This window comes from Trachemys scripta, chromosome 22 (assembly GCF_013100865.1).
Source record: "Trachemys scripta elegans isolate TJP31775 chromosome 22, CAS_Tse_1.0, whole genome shotgun sequence".
NCBI classification, from domain to species: Eukaryota; Metazoa; Chordata; order Testudines; family Emydidae; genus Trachemys; species Trachemys scripta.
In genome coordinates, this window is record NC_048319.1 from 11,067,286 (window position 1) to 11,080,844 (window position 13,559).

At 47.0% G+C, this 13,559-nt stretch overlaps 1 protein-coding gene across 4 annotated transcripts in view; it reads right to left on the bottom strand.

Annotated features, from left to right (window-relative positions):
- Positions 1–12,878, bottom strand: part of CSNK1G2 (casein kinase 1 gamma 2) — an 89,976-nt gene extending 77,098 nt beyond the window's left edge. For all 4 annotated transcript variants that reach the window (XM_034755183.1, XM_034755182.1, XM_034755181.1 and 1 more), the window contains exon 1: positions 12,770–12,878. The gene's annotated coding sequence lies outside the window, so the exon portion shown is untranslated. The remainder of the gene's footprint in view (positions 1–12,769) is intronic.
- Between the last annotated feature and the right edge of the window lie 681 nt (positions 12,879–13,559).

The following is a 13,559-nucleotide window of genomic DNA, read 5'->3' on the forward strand; positions in this document are numbered from 1 at the left end:
TATGAAAGGGTCAGTTTTTGCTTTTTTACCTAAACATCGTGGGGGGGGGGGGGGAAGGGGCGCGGCTTATAAATGAACAGACTAATGAATGAGTATATACGGCAGTTAACACATTTTAAGGGACCATATTTCAATGGACCCACAAACCAGGACACAACAATTCAAGGCTGTACCAGACCCTGCCAGAACCTGCAGGCATATCTCCGTTGCTCAAAAGGCCCCACCAACATGCCTTTCAAGATCCACAGGTCCTACACATGCCTATCACACCATGTGGTGTACCTCATCCAGTGCACCAAATGCTCAATAACAACTGTGTGGGTGAAATGAGACAATCACCAACCACATGCTGGAATGAGCTCACACCAAATAAGTGATGAGACAAAAACACCATGTCACCCTTTTCATGACACGATCACTCCACGTATGACTTCTTAGTCCTCATCCTCAACGGAAATCTGCACAACACCTTCAAAAGGTGAGCCTGAGAGCTTAAATTCATCATTTTGCTAGACACTAAAAATCATGGACTGAACAGAGACACTGCATTTATAGCTTATTACAATAATCTACAACCCACTACCCCATCCCCACGACTGGAGAGATGTTAATGGGCCTCTTTACCTTGAATGGTCCCTTGAAATGTGTGTGAACTACTTATGCTAAACAATCTGTTCCACCTTATAATTGCTGTGACATTCTGAGTACATTTCCCAGACCGGAAGAAGAGCTCTGCATAAGCTCAAAAGCTTCTCTCTTTCTCTCTCTCACCAACAGAAAAAAAGATATTACTTCACCCACCTTGCCTCTCTAATATTTGCCCAGACATTTGGAGGGCATTTTTCAGTCAACACATGTTTAGCCGGAAAGTCCAGTTTTCCAGCTATTTTTTTCCCAGCCCTTTACATTTTTTGTATTGGGTTAAACTGAGTCGGAGCAGCAGAAAGTCAGCCAACAGAAGCACACCGATCAGGAGAGCGGCAAGTGGGTTTATTGACTGTCCACCTTATGACTAATGTTTCCACAAGCCCTGGCAGCGGATCTAGGGTAACCCCATTTGTTTCTCCATATACACCTCTACCTCGATAGAACGCTGTTCTCAGGAGCCAAAAAAAATCTTACCGTGTTATATTGAATTTGCTTTGATCCAACGGAGTGCGCAGCCCCGCCCCCCCGGAGCACTGCTTTACCACATTACATCCGAATTTGTGTTATATCAGGTTGCATTATACCGAGGTAGCGGTGTACCTTCAATTACTTGGGGCCAAATCCTGATGACCTTATATACAAGTCATCCCTTTGAAGTCAGCGGGACTACTTGTGTGAATGAAATGCACAGGAGTCAGCCCATGCTATTCAGATCAGTTCTTATTTTACTAATCACTTACATACTGATAATAGGCAAATTTACAACCTATACCCCTCTATTTTCTAGGTTCTTACTCTTCTGATCTTGTCATCCAAGTGACTTCAACCAATACATACCAACCTTCCACTAGTAAACAGAAATAAATCTGAAACATGGGTTTTTTGGCTCAGTTACTCATGTTTTTAGTTCAGTCTATTTCTTCTGCCCCTGTGAACAGGATGCAACTCCCTTGGCTTCCTCTTTCATTACACATCCGATTGAAGGGTTTGAACTTGCCAACACTCATTACAGATACAGACCAAGATTACACAAAGTGACTCATGATTCTGGGTGCCCAACAAGACACACCTTAAAGGGGCTCCAATTTTTAACAAAGTGCTGAGCTACCTGCCATCCGGAAATCAAAGTCTTTCAGGCTGGGAACCCTCCTAGGACTGAAGTACTTAATCTGGGCTGCAGCGCTTAATACCATGAGAAATCCCTTTGATTTAATGGATGCTGTGTGTAGTATTGAGCACCACACCTGGTTTTAGGAGTCTGTAGAGCATGACCCTGATTTTCTTCTCTGCAGTTTTCCATCTTATCTACACATGTGCCCTCTCAATCGCCAGTCTGTTTCTGGTTTCAGTACCTGCATTCAGTACTCTACCAATTCCAAGCAGCGGTGAAGTCCTTTAATTCATCAGGGGAATGCCGAGCAGTCAACGAGAACAGGAGTCACACTTGCAGCTCTTGCCGTACTTCCCTTCCTGCATCACAATTTCAGAAAGAGATCTGGGCCGGCTATGACCCTCTGTTAAACTGGCAAAAGTTCCACACCTTTCAAAGATGTGCTTAATTCAGCAGGCTCAGCGCAAGTCTGACCTCTTTTCTGTGATTTGGTTCACATACATTTGCATGCCCTCAATTTTGCTTTAAATGAACCCCACAAAATATAGTCCTAGCAAAACTCAGCACAAATTGCCAAGTATCACCAAATAAAGTAAGATTAGAAGTAGAGTCAGCTAAGCCCCAAAGGCTCATGAATCTAAATAGGTTCTTCTATGGCCCTCATCATTAGCATCTAAGCATTCCTTCTAGGGAAGCATTATCCCCATTTTACAGACAGGAAACTGAAGCAGAGAGAGATTATGTGATTTGCCCAAGGTCACATAGGAAGGTTGTGACAGCCAGGAATTGAACCCAGACTTAATTTTATTTTACTTACTTACTCACACACACACACCCTTGCCCAAGGTCACACAAAGGATTCTATGACAGAGCTGGAAACTGAACCCAGTTTCCAGTCCAGCGCCCTATCAACTAAACCATCCTTCCCCATTTGTCATGAACAGCTGTAACCTTCAATTCAGAGAGGCCCTAGTAAATCTCATATGCAGTGTTGTTATAGCTGTATTGGTCCCAAGATATTAGAGAGACAAGGTGAGTAAGGCCATGTCTTTTATTGGACCAACTTCTGTTGGTGAGAGAGACACTTTCAAGCTTACACGGAGCTCTTCTTCACGTCTGGGAAAGGTACTCCAAGCGTCACAGCTAAATACTAGGTGGAACAGATTGTTTTGCATAGGTAGTTAGCATATGTTCTAACAGACCATTCAAGGTGGAGTAGTCCATTAACACCTCTGCAGTCATATAGGACAATAAAGGGGGGGATTAGTGAGTTACAGATTGTTGTAATAAACCGTAAATCCAGTGTCTCTGTTCAGCTTGTGATTTTTACTGTCTAGCAGAGTTAGGCTCTTAGCTCATCGTTAGAAAGTGTTGTGCAGGTTTCAGTTGAGGATGAGGACTGATAGGTCAGATACGGAGTGATTGCTTTGTCAGGTGTCCATCCACAGGGTGATATGGCTTTTTTGTCTTATTTTCCTATGCAACTTCATTCGAGAGCGTAGGGATTGTCTGGTCTCACCCACACAGCTGTTACTGGGGCATTTAGTGCACTGGAGGAGGCACACCACATGTTGTGACAGGCACATATAGGACTGATGAATCTTGAAAGGTGGGTTGGGGTGGGGGGTGTTGATCATCGTAGCTGTGAAGATATCTCTGCAGGTTTTTCCATCTGTTGTTCTGGCAGGATCTGGTGCCACTTTGCGATGGGGTGTCCTGGTCTGCGAGGAGGTTGCTTCTAATGATCAGCTTGGAGAAATCCTGACATGGGCCTATTAGCTTAAACCTAAGGGAGCCAAACTGCTGACTAAGGGCCAACCACAGCTGCTGCCTGCCTATAACTGCAGGAACAGCACAATGTTGATCAGCTACAGTGGACACCCTTACAATCTTGATGTTTGCTGTATAATGGGATTTTATCGCCTTATTTGTAGCACTCCCTACATGGAAGATGAAGGAGGCAATACTGCAAGTGCCACAGCAAATATATCTGCTGGGAGCTGTACATAGTGCGATTCTAATGGGGCCCTATGTACAGGGTTCAAGTGCTAATAATCGCCAGCAATCTATCAATGAGTAGAGTACAAGCAAATACGGTGGAGCATTTATTTTTTGATAAGCTGCTTTTAATGGGTAGTTTATGTGCAATTCAGGGATGGCCTTCTGGATCCTGACACATGTCACAAAATATGGGCACCCCTAATTTAAGAGAAACCCCAAATCTGAATCTTTAAATCCCTCCTTGATGATTAGAAAAGGAGACAACTCCTGTTACAAGGCAGCAGATATACACCGCACTGGGCTGCCTTGTAGAGCCTCTGAAATGGACATATTTTGTTGGCTTCCTTCTAGCTGCACCCCCTTTACAGCTCGTTAGTTACCTGCTGTATCAGAGCCACGCTGTTTAATGGACTCTGCAAATACAGTGGCTTCACGTTTGTTCTCTCCCCACTCTCCTTCAGTGATGGAAGTTCCTCCCTCAGACTTTCCCCTTAAAACAAACAGCTAGAGTCTGGAAAACATTCCCCGCCAAGTTATAATCATCCTAGGAACATGTTAAATATTGGCTCCCATGTGACAGTGAATGTCTTTAAATTACTCTGTCCTGAGAAGCACTGCTCTGGACTTTTATTTCTGGCACTGAACAAAGACAGACGTAGACTTCTGCTCCTATGTTGTACTGTGCTAACATAACTGCTCAGACTTTAGTGCCGTCCGTGGTCCCAACCTGGCCCGTAACAACAAAGAGCAGGAATTGGTTCTTGCTAGTGTGTTTTATTTACCATACCTAGGCTGCTGGTGGTCTCCAAGACAAGAACACAGACAACATCTCACTGCATCAGCTCCATACAATAGAGAAGATTCTTGAAGTCTGTTCTCCTTGTCCAGATCACCTCTCTAATAATATGCAACTTCCACTGAATATAACATAGCACAAGACCCTCTCAATAGCAAGGCAAAATGGGGGAGGTGGGTGTTCAGGCTGCACCAGGAGAAAAGCCTCTTCAGAGCCCTACTTCACTGGCCTGTAATTGTCAGGATGTGCTTGGGGCCCCCTCCACTGCAGGTTAGGCCCATAACACAACTTTCATTCTAGAAGACATCCAACTCCCTGCTCAGACCAGGCCACTCTGTTCCAAGTCCCAGATTCAGAACGTAATCTGGGGTGCACCTACTGAGGGGAAACATACTATTTGGGCAGAAATGGCCAGCAGAAACAGACATGCTGGATCCCACAAGGAAGCTCTCTCAGAAAGGTAAGAGCCATGGAGAGGTCAGCTCGGCCCACAAGACGACAGGGAGAAATAAACACCCCCAGACCCAACGTATATGGCACTAAGGTGTGTGCATGTCTCTTGCATGTAGGCCTTATGATGCTGTGATTAGCTTACGAATGGGACAGCTGAGCAGTGCTTCAGCTGGAACTCTGAGTGGCCATCAGGGTCTCTGCAGAGACACAAAAACAAGGAGGAGTCCTTGTGGCACCTTAGAGACTAACAAATGTATTTGGGCATAAGCTTTTGTGGGCTAGAACCCATTTCATCAGAGAGTCAGAGCCTCACCCTACCCGAGTCTCCTGCACGGCAGTGCCTAAGACTAAATGTAGGACAACGCACCAGTCAGACACCTCCAGCTGAAGACAGGACTCCCTGTAGGCCCTACAATCAAATCAACAAGGTGCAAGCACAGGAATTACCCTGATGTTTTAATGCTCTTCCAGAAAAAGGACTCATTTAAGATGACAGAAGTTTGCCCACCATGTCTCAATGGCAAACACTACTACAGATTTTCCAGTAGGCTTTGGCTTGAGAGATTACTGCAATGCAATGTGCATCTCCAGTTAAGAGCATTTGTTCTGTATCAGGCTAAATTTAGCTGGTATGAGCCTTAATTGCTCTTCCCTTTCACTTTCCTGAACTCATCGCCTGAAAGCTGTTAAAGTGCTTCACGTCCTGGGGGTATCCACTCCTTTCCAGTGTTGGTGTGGAGGGCAGGCCTGGGAATGAGAAGCCCTCAACAACCGAGATTCTGCTCCCCAGTTTCAATGCTCCTTATCATTGCCCCAGCACAAACATGCGCGCTACATAACCATGCGTTAGGCTGGGTCTCAACATGTCATTGGCTCCTCCACCACGTGGTGACACAGAACCTCAAGGATTGTCCTCAAGAGTCACTTCCAATTTCCTCCTCTCCGACTCCCCTACCTGCAACATGACGTCCATCGCTACACTCCAGTTCTGTGCCGAAGCCCAGTACAGCGATCTGTTCAAAGCTCCAGCGATCTCTTATTGGGACCTCCCAATCAGATACACGACTCTCTGGAGTGTATGCAATAGGGAAGGCCCAGGAGAGTGCACATATACTCTGGAGAGAACATTATTCCTGGGCCCCAAAAGCATTAGCCACTCAATATGCTTGGTAGCTGGCAGAAGGGCTAGGAAGCAACAGACCTGCTTCCATAACCATAGGGCTCACGCACAAACCCCACACCTCTGCCGTTACTTCACTGGTAGGTGTGAAGGAGAAGTCTTAGGCCAAGTCTACACAGCAAGTTTTGTCGGCATAGTTATGTCAGTCAGGGGTGTGATACATCCCCTAGCTGACATAGTTCTGCCAGCAAAACCCCCAGAGTAGACACAGCTATGCCAACATAAGACTGCTTCTGTCAACATAGCTAATGTCGTTCAGGAACATGATATTACTATGCCAACAGAAAACCTCCTTCTGTCCATAGACTATCCTGGCATAGCTACACTGGCAAAACATAGTAGCTTTGTAGTGTAGACAAGGCCTTAGCCTAGATTCTGTTTGTCCGCATCAACATCTCTCTGCTGCCCCTCCATACACCAAAACAAATGGTAGTCACTGCTCCAAAGCACAGAGCCAAAGAAGGGGGTCTTAAGTACATGTACTGTGTCATCTTCAAACAATGCCATTAGCACCCACCCTGTTAGTGAGCACAAAAACTAAAATGCCCACATCCCTTTTGGGATAAGGGAGCTCAGAAGGGTTGGGAGAAGACCATATATCCTAATGATCGGGTAGTGCATAATTCTATATTACACATCCCTGTGACATGGAAGTTGCTATCGAGCATTCAGTCTAATTCCTGTGGTAAACTAGAGAAGTTATGCAGAGAAAGAGCCACCACTACAAACATCCCACTCCAATGAACTTAAAGAGCAGAGCCTCTTGTTTTGCTGTTTGCACCTAAAAAGCCAAGTGCTGCTGCATGGATTTACGTTTTGACTTCTGTGAAGACTGAGCTCACGTCATACCACTAACGGTCACTCAACAAGTTCTAGTGGGCAGTCAGAATGACACACTTCGGGCCTTTTGGTTTTCTCCTGAATGAATGTTCGGCTTCCAGCGTCTTTCGAACCAAAATGTCTCGGCACAAGTGGTTGTTAATTACTTTCCAGCATCAAGGTTAGGAATGGGTACAAGTCCATCCAGAGCGGATGGGGACAATGGTTCCAGGTGCTTCACAGAAATCTCTGTCACGTCCAGGAGCTGATCCTTCATTAGGGTGCCAACAGAAATGGGTTCTCACTCTGGGTGGGTGTGACACTCTTCACTCCCGTGCGGTCATTATCTGAAGACTCACACCTGTGACACAGCAGGGCTGTAAAGCTTTTTCAAAGGGCAGTTTTATAATATCCACAAGCACCAGAGGAACATTAACTCCATATTAAGTAACTTAGCAGAGTATTTCCATCAAGCTGATGAAGCCCAAGCATCATCTGCCAGCAGCTTTATCCACAGTGTGAAAATTCAGCTCTGGGCCTTCTTTATTTCCTTATGACTTGAATGGCTCCAGAAGACTTATTGTTTGATTGGTGAATGTACAAAAATAATCAAAGTTTCCTACCATCCCTACTCTCAAAGTCTCTGAAAGTCTTCGTTCCAAAGACCTGTGTTGTTCTGTTGGCAGCCATCGCTAATGCTAATATTGCACTGCCACCGGGTTTCTTCTCTGCCCCACATTCAGCAGAACATGGGACTGTCTACTTCCCCTTTTAAGAGCCATAGTTTCCACCATACTGGATCGCCCAGCCTCCAGTAACTGATGCTACAGAGGAAGCAGAGAATCTCTGTCGTGCACTAGCCAATGCTGCACACTGCAGAGAATTTTTTCCTAATCTGTTTTGTGCTGTCTGTCATGAGAGTCCAGGTTCCCCCCAAGATATCATCTTGTCACCAGATTTGAGGCAAATTCTTCTAATGAAAGATTCTCAGATCACTTGATTTTACTACCCATGTGAACTAGCCTCAAGACATCAAAACACATGTATTTCCTGGCAAGGACAGTGCTGACATTGGATCTTTGGTGATTTAAGGTGTAGATCTTAGGTGTAATCAGGCCAATGGCAGCAAAGAAAATGGGTGTCAACAGAAACTTATGCCCAGAGATTTCTTTCAAAAGAGGAACCATTACTTTCCTTCACAATTTGAGACTACAAAAATCTTTGGACATTTAGGAATCTTACCAGACACGTACCAACCTGCTTACCATGATCTTCAGAGTGAAGGAAATCAGTGGTGAAGTTTGCCCCAGCAATGTCCACTCTTTTCTACAAATCTCTAAAGAAATCTGTACCCATTTTGTTCAGTGTGAAATTCTGAAAATACTACATGTAAGTCATTTCACATGCATCTTGCAGGTTAACGAAGAGAGCCATTTACCAAACTAGTTACCAGTTGAGTCTCATTTTGACATCTACCCACCTTTCTGTAAAATTACCTTCGCAATAGCAACAACAGGGAGCAGCTGTCTCGCTATGGGTTTCCTCAACACTACCGTTATTTGTGCCACATACTCCATTTATAAGGCGTTTGTTTCCTGACACTGGACCTAACCATATACCCAAAACCAAAGGCAGCTTGCATGATTCTCAGCCTCTCAGAAACCAGTGAAGTCCTGCCTCCTCTGAAAAACATATGTGGTTTCACCATGTGTGATGGCAGCCTTTGAAGTGTCACCCAACAGCTGATTTTGTAGTATAGACACGATGGATAATATTTTAACTAGATACATGCTCTGCATTAAAGTTTTTCCCTCACTTCTAAGACAGCAGTAAGAAAATGTGAATATAACCTGCATGAATGGGTCTGCGATTTAGCTGGTAATCCATTCCATGACTACACACTCCAAACAGAGAGTGGGGATGGCTAGGTAGCGTCAGTCAGTCTGGGAGCTAGAGACAAAGAACCACAGTGGCGATCTGTGTCTAGCAGCCTCAAGAGAAAGTCGCCTTCGTATTTTCACCACAACTGAGCCCTGTCTCTTCTCTATGATGGTGGAGTCTATCAGGGATAGTTACTCACTCCCAACAGGAAGCATAGAAATAAAACTTTTAATTCAAAAAACTATTTATAAATTTGCAGTTTCTCGGAGTGCAAGAGATGCAATTTGCAGACACGATTCCAGAGTCACAAAGAACTTGTCTCCTCCACAGCTCCCAACGCTACCCCAACCAACCCTACCTCCTGTGGCAGAGAAGGAAAGACAGATTATTATTATTAGCAGTATTACCACAACTCCTAGGAGCTACAGCCATGGACGAGGGCCCCAGTGTGCTAGGAGTGGATGGTTACCATTTTGTCAAGGCCAACCCAATGCGATCTAGTTGGCGTTTCATTATACAATAATATTTAGTAGTGCCCATTGGTTCTGAGCAGGACACTATGTTAGGTACCGATTACCCCATTACTGCAGTACCTGAGGACCTCACAATCTCTAATGTATTTATCCTCTGACACCCCAGTGTAGCAGGGCTGGGCTATTACCCCATTTACAGACGAGAACTGAGCAGTGGTGTGCAGGGCCAGCTGTGCCCTGGGGACGATTCCATCTGGCCCCTCAACAAAATGACATCCTCTGCACAGCTTGACCGTGCATGCGCCATATGTGCAAGGTCAGGCCGCATGGAGGATGCCTGGCTAAAAATGTCAGCGCCTGCCACTGGAAGTGAGGCACGGAGAAATAATGTGACTTGCCAAAGGTGTCACAAGAATTCTGTGTCAGATTAGGGAATTGAACCCATGTATTCAAGTCCCGGGCTAGCGCCCTAACCACTGGACCACACTTCCTTAACAGGCACTATACAGACATAGGTATGTACTGTCCCTGCCACAAGACACATATGTTTTGTTTATCAGAGACTTTAGGTAAACCTAGCAGGCAGGAGTGGGAGACTAGCAAAGATGGCTTAAAGGATATGATGCTAACTAAAACTCTCAAGACCTGGGTTTGGTTCCCAGCTCAGACACAGACTTCTTAAGGACCTTGGATAAGTCACTTAGTTCATCCTGTGCCTCAGTTCCCCCTTCTATAAAATGGGGTAAAGCTTCCCTGCCTCCCATGATTTTGGGAGGATAAATCCTTTAGTGACAGCATGGTGCTCAGATATTACAAGGAGCAAATAAATATCTAGATAGCCGGACCAGCTAGACAGATGCTGTAACACAACCTTGTGTTCACTGATCAATCCTAGCCATGGAAACTAGCAAGACCACTGTTGCTGGACAGCACAGGTCATGGGTAGAGAGAAGGCTACAGAATGTGATTAGGCCGAGGTCCAATAAACAGATTTCTTGGCAGCTGCTATAGGACGACATTGCCTCTGTTAGCCTGGTTGGAAAGAGAGATACTGATTGTCCATAAACGCAACCCCTCAGATTGTTTTCATTGATCTGCTGAGTCACACTCAAATATATATGACACTTTTGACGATAGGTGGGGGCATGGGAATGGAGAGGTAGCACACAGACTAAGATCAAAGCAGTGCAAACCCTCCCTACTGTGCTATGACAACAGGCAGCTTTTGGGGGAAAAGTCAAAAACCTGCCAAACTATGACCCCTGTTTCCATCTCTCCACTCATTCCTAAAAAGAATGTAGCAAGGATAAAACCCAATGCAAGCCACAAAATAAGGGAAGCAACATCCCTCCAGTCATACCTCAAAAGAAACTGCTCTACAGTAAATAATTTCCCCTGGTAAGTTAGCCATGCAAAATGCTAGCTATTATTCCCTAATCCATTTTGATGCAAGGATAAATAAAGCGGAGGCATCTATTTTACACAGAAAAAGATCAGATTGATTTTTTTTAAAAGACATTGCTACTTTTGCAAACTAATTACAGGGCTTATCAAATCCCAAGACTCTTTTACTCCATACAGCAACGGTTACTAGATCATAACTAGACAAGATGATGAGCTGGAATAGCCCCGTTAGCAGAGAGATGGGGCAGGGGGAATACAGGTCTAGCTAAGTGAGTGCAACTCCACTGACTTAAGTTGCATCCAGTTACACAGCAGATCTGAATTTGGACTAAGTCTTGCTTGCATCTCAAGACCTCTGCCTATTCAGAGCCTGATACTGAAAAGTACTGAACATGGAGCAGGTCGTTTTTAAGGGATGCTTCTATCTGAAACACACTGAATATAAACTTTGGCAAGTTATTTATGGACTTGTAAGTCTACACTGCCACAAAAGGCAGCCTTCCCACACTATCTCAATGGAGGCCTCCTGCCCTCATTTAGAGTGATTCTCTTTCAGACATATTGGCAAACACTAAACCTTGTTTCAACCTGTTACACAAGGCCTGATTTTTAAATCTCTCTGTTCCGGTGGTCAGTGCCGGGGGCGGGGGGGGGGGGGGGGAGCAGTCTGTGTGTGGTATTGTGGATGGGCAATGTTGCTGGCATGCAAACTTATACACTCCTTATAGTTCACATCCAGAAATCCATCTACTTGTTGTATGGAGGGAAGACAAATGGACTAATTAATGCAATAATTTCCAAATAGACCCGTGCAAAAGATTTACTCCTCTATAGTTAGTTTGCATGCAGCTTGGCCAGCATCCTACTTACCTCCAATGTGTTTATAATTTATTACTTTCATTACAACCTGAAAGGTTTAACAATTAAATTTTCATTTTAAAATGATACAATATGGCAGGTCCCCCAATTTGTTCAGACTGTGGAACCCTTCATAAGAGCAAGACCCTTTTCTTCCAAGTCCACGATCCCTACTGAACAGCTTGACTCTCCATAGATTCTATTCTACAAGCCACCAGGCAGGCATCAGAGACCACCGGTGGGCTCAACACCACACTTTTAGAACCACTGTGATAAGACATTGGGGTTCCTTTTTTAAAGTCTTCTCTCTTGGCTGCTTAGGAAACATTTAAAAGTTCATCCTCTTTTGGGTGGGGCCTTTATTCTTCCTATATCTCAAACTGATTCATTCTGATTCACTAGCTTTTTATTTTAACCAAGATCTTTCCCCACCCGTCTCCCCCAATTGAACACTTTCCCATCCCTCTGGGGGAGTAAAAAACCCAACCAAAACACACTGCATCACCCCAACAGAGCCCTGCTTCACAACACCACGGGCCAATATGGTCGGTGTAGGGTAGGATGTGTGTGTGGGGGGGGGGGGGGGGGAGCTGGGGAGAGAGGTAAAAAGCAAAAAAAGCAAACAAACAAAAACCACCCAGGCAACTTAGTAAGGATCACTCTACGCCTCAAAGACCAGGCACAAAATAGCAGCAGTGGGGCCTAAAAATTAAAATGAGTGAAAGACAGACAGTCCCAGGGAGGATTTTCTTGTTTAAAGCTACAGAATATCCCTTGCACATAATGATTGTAGCAACACCCCGCCACCCCCTCCCATCTGTTTCTCACACTCACCCACACCCGTTGGTGGGTTGCTCTTTTTCAGTTCTTCGAGGGTACAACCCCTTCCCCCCACCCCCACTTTCCCAGCCCCCCTCCCTTGTCACAGGGGCGCCCGAGCGAGCCCCCCCCACCGGCTGCCCACAACCCCCCCTCCCCCAGCCCGCTGCCCGCACAGAGCTTCACCCCCGCCCCGCCCCCCCCAGCGAAGGGCCGCCTGAGGGGGCGGTTTGGGGCGCGGGGAGCAGCAACAGGGCAGCCCCTTCCCCCAGCCCCACGCGCCCCCGCCGCCAGCGCCCCGGGACGCCCGCGCGCGGGGTATTTACCTCCTCGGGGCCCCTCAGAGGCGGGGGGCAGCCCCCCGACCCCCCGCCAGCCGCTCCATTGTGGGCTTCCTCCCGCGGCTGTTGTCTCTTTAAGCCTCTTCTACACTCCACGGGCAGCGGGCACACCGCGACGCCTCTACGCCAGCGGCGTACGGCTCAGCGGCGGCCTATGCAGCGCGCGCCACGCCGGCGGCGCAAAAGCCCTCCCTGAATAGGAAGGGTCGGAGTTACAGGGGCTCGGCGCACGCGCGGTGGAAGGGAGGGTGGCGGCGGAGCGCCGCTGGCGTAAAGCGCGTTTGAGAATACAGTCGGTTGCTGAGACTGGCGGGGGAGAGGGGAAGGAAGGGCTTTGCGACAGTGGCGGCGCGCTTTGCGGCTTGCCCTGGTCCCCGCCCCCTTAAGCCTGCCCCCTTTTAACTCTTCTTCGCGCGCGGGGCGCGCGCCAGGAGGGCGGTGTGTGTGGGGAGCGTTGTCCCGTCGGCACCCGGGTGGGGCACGGGACCCCCACAGGGCAGCCCCCCCGTCTGCCCCCCGGCGCAGGCAGCCCCCTAGCCCGCCCCCAGGGCACAGTCACCTTAGCACCCGTCTACAGGGCAGCCCCCCCCACAAGGCTCCCCCCATATCCTCCCCACAGTGCGTGCACCCCCACAGTCCCCATTCAGGACACCGTCACCTTAGCACCCGTCTACAGGGCAGCCCCCCTCACACGGCTCCCCCCATATCCTCCCCATAGTGCGTGCACCCCCACAGTCCCCATTCAGGCCACCTTCACCTTAATACCCATCTACAG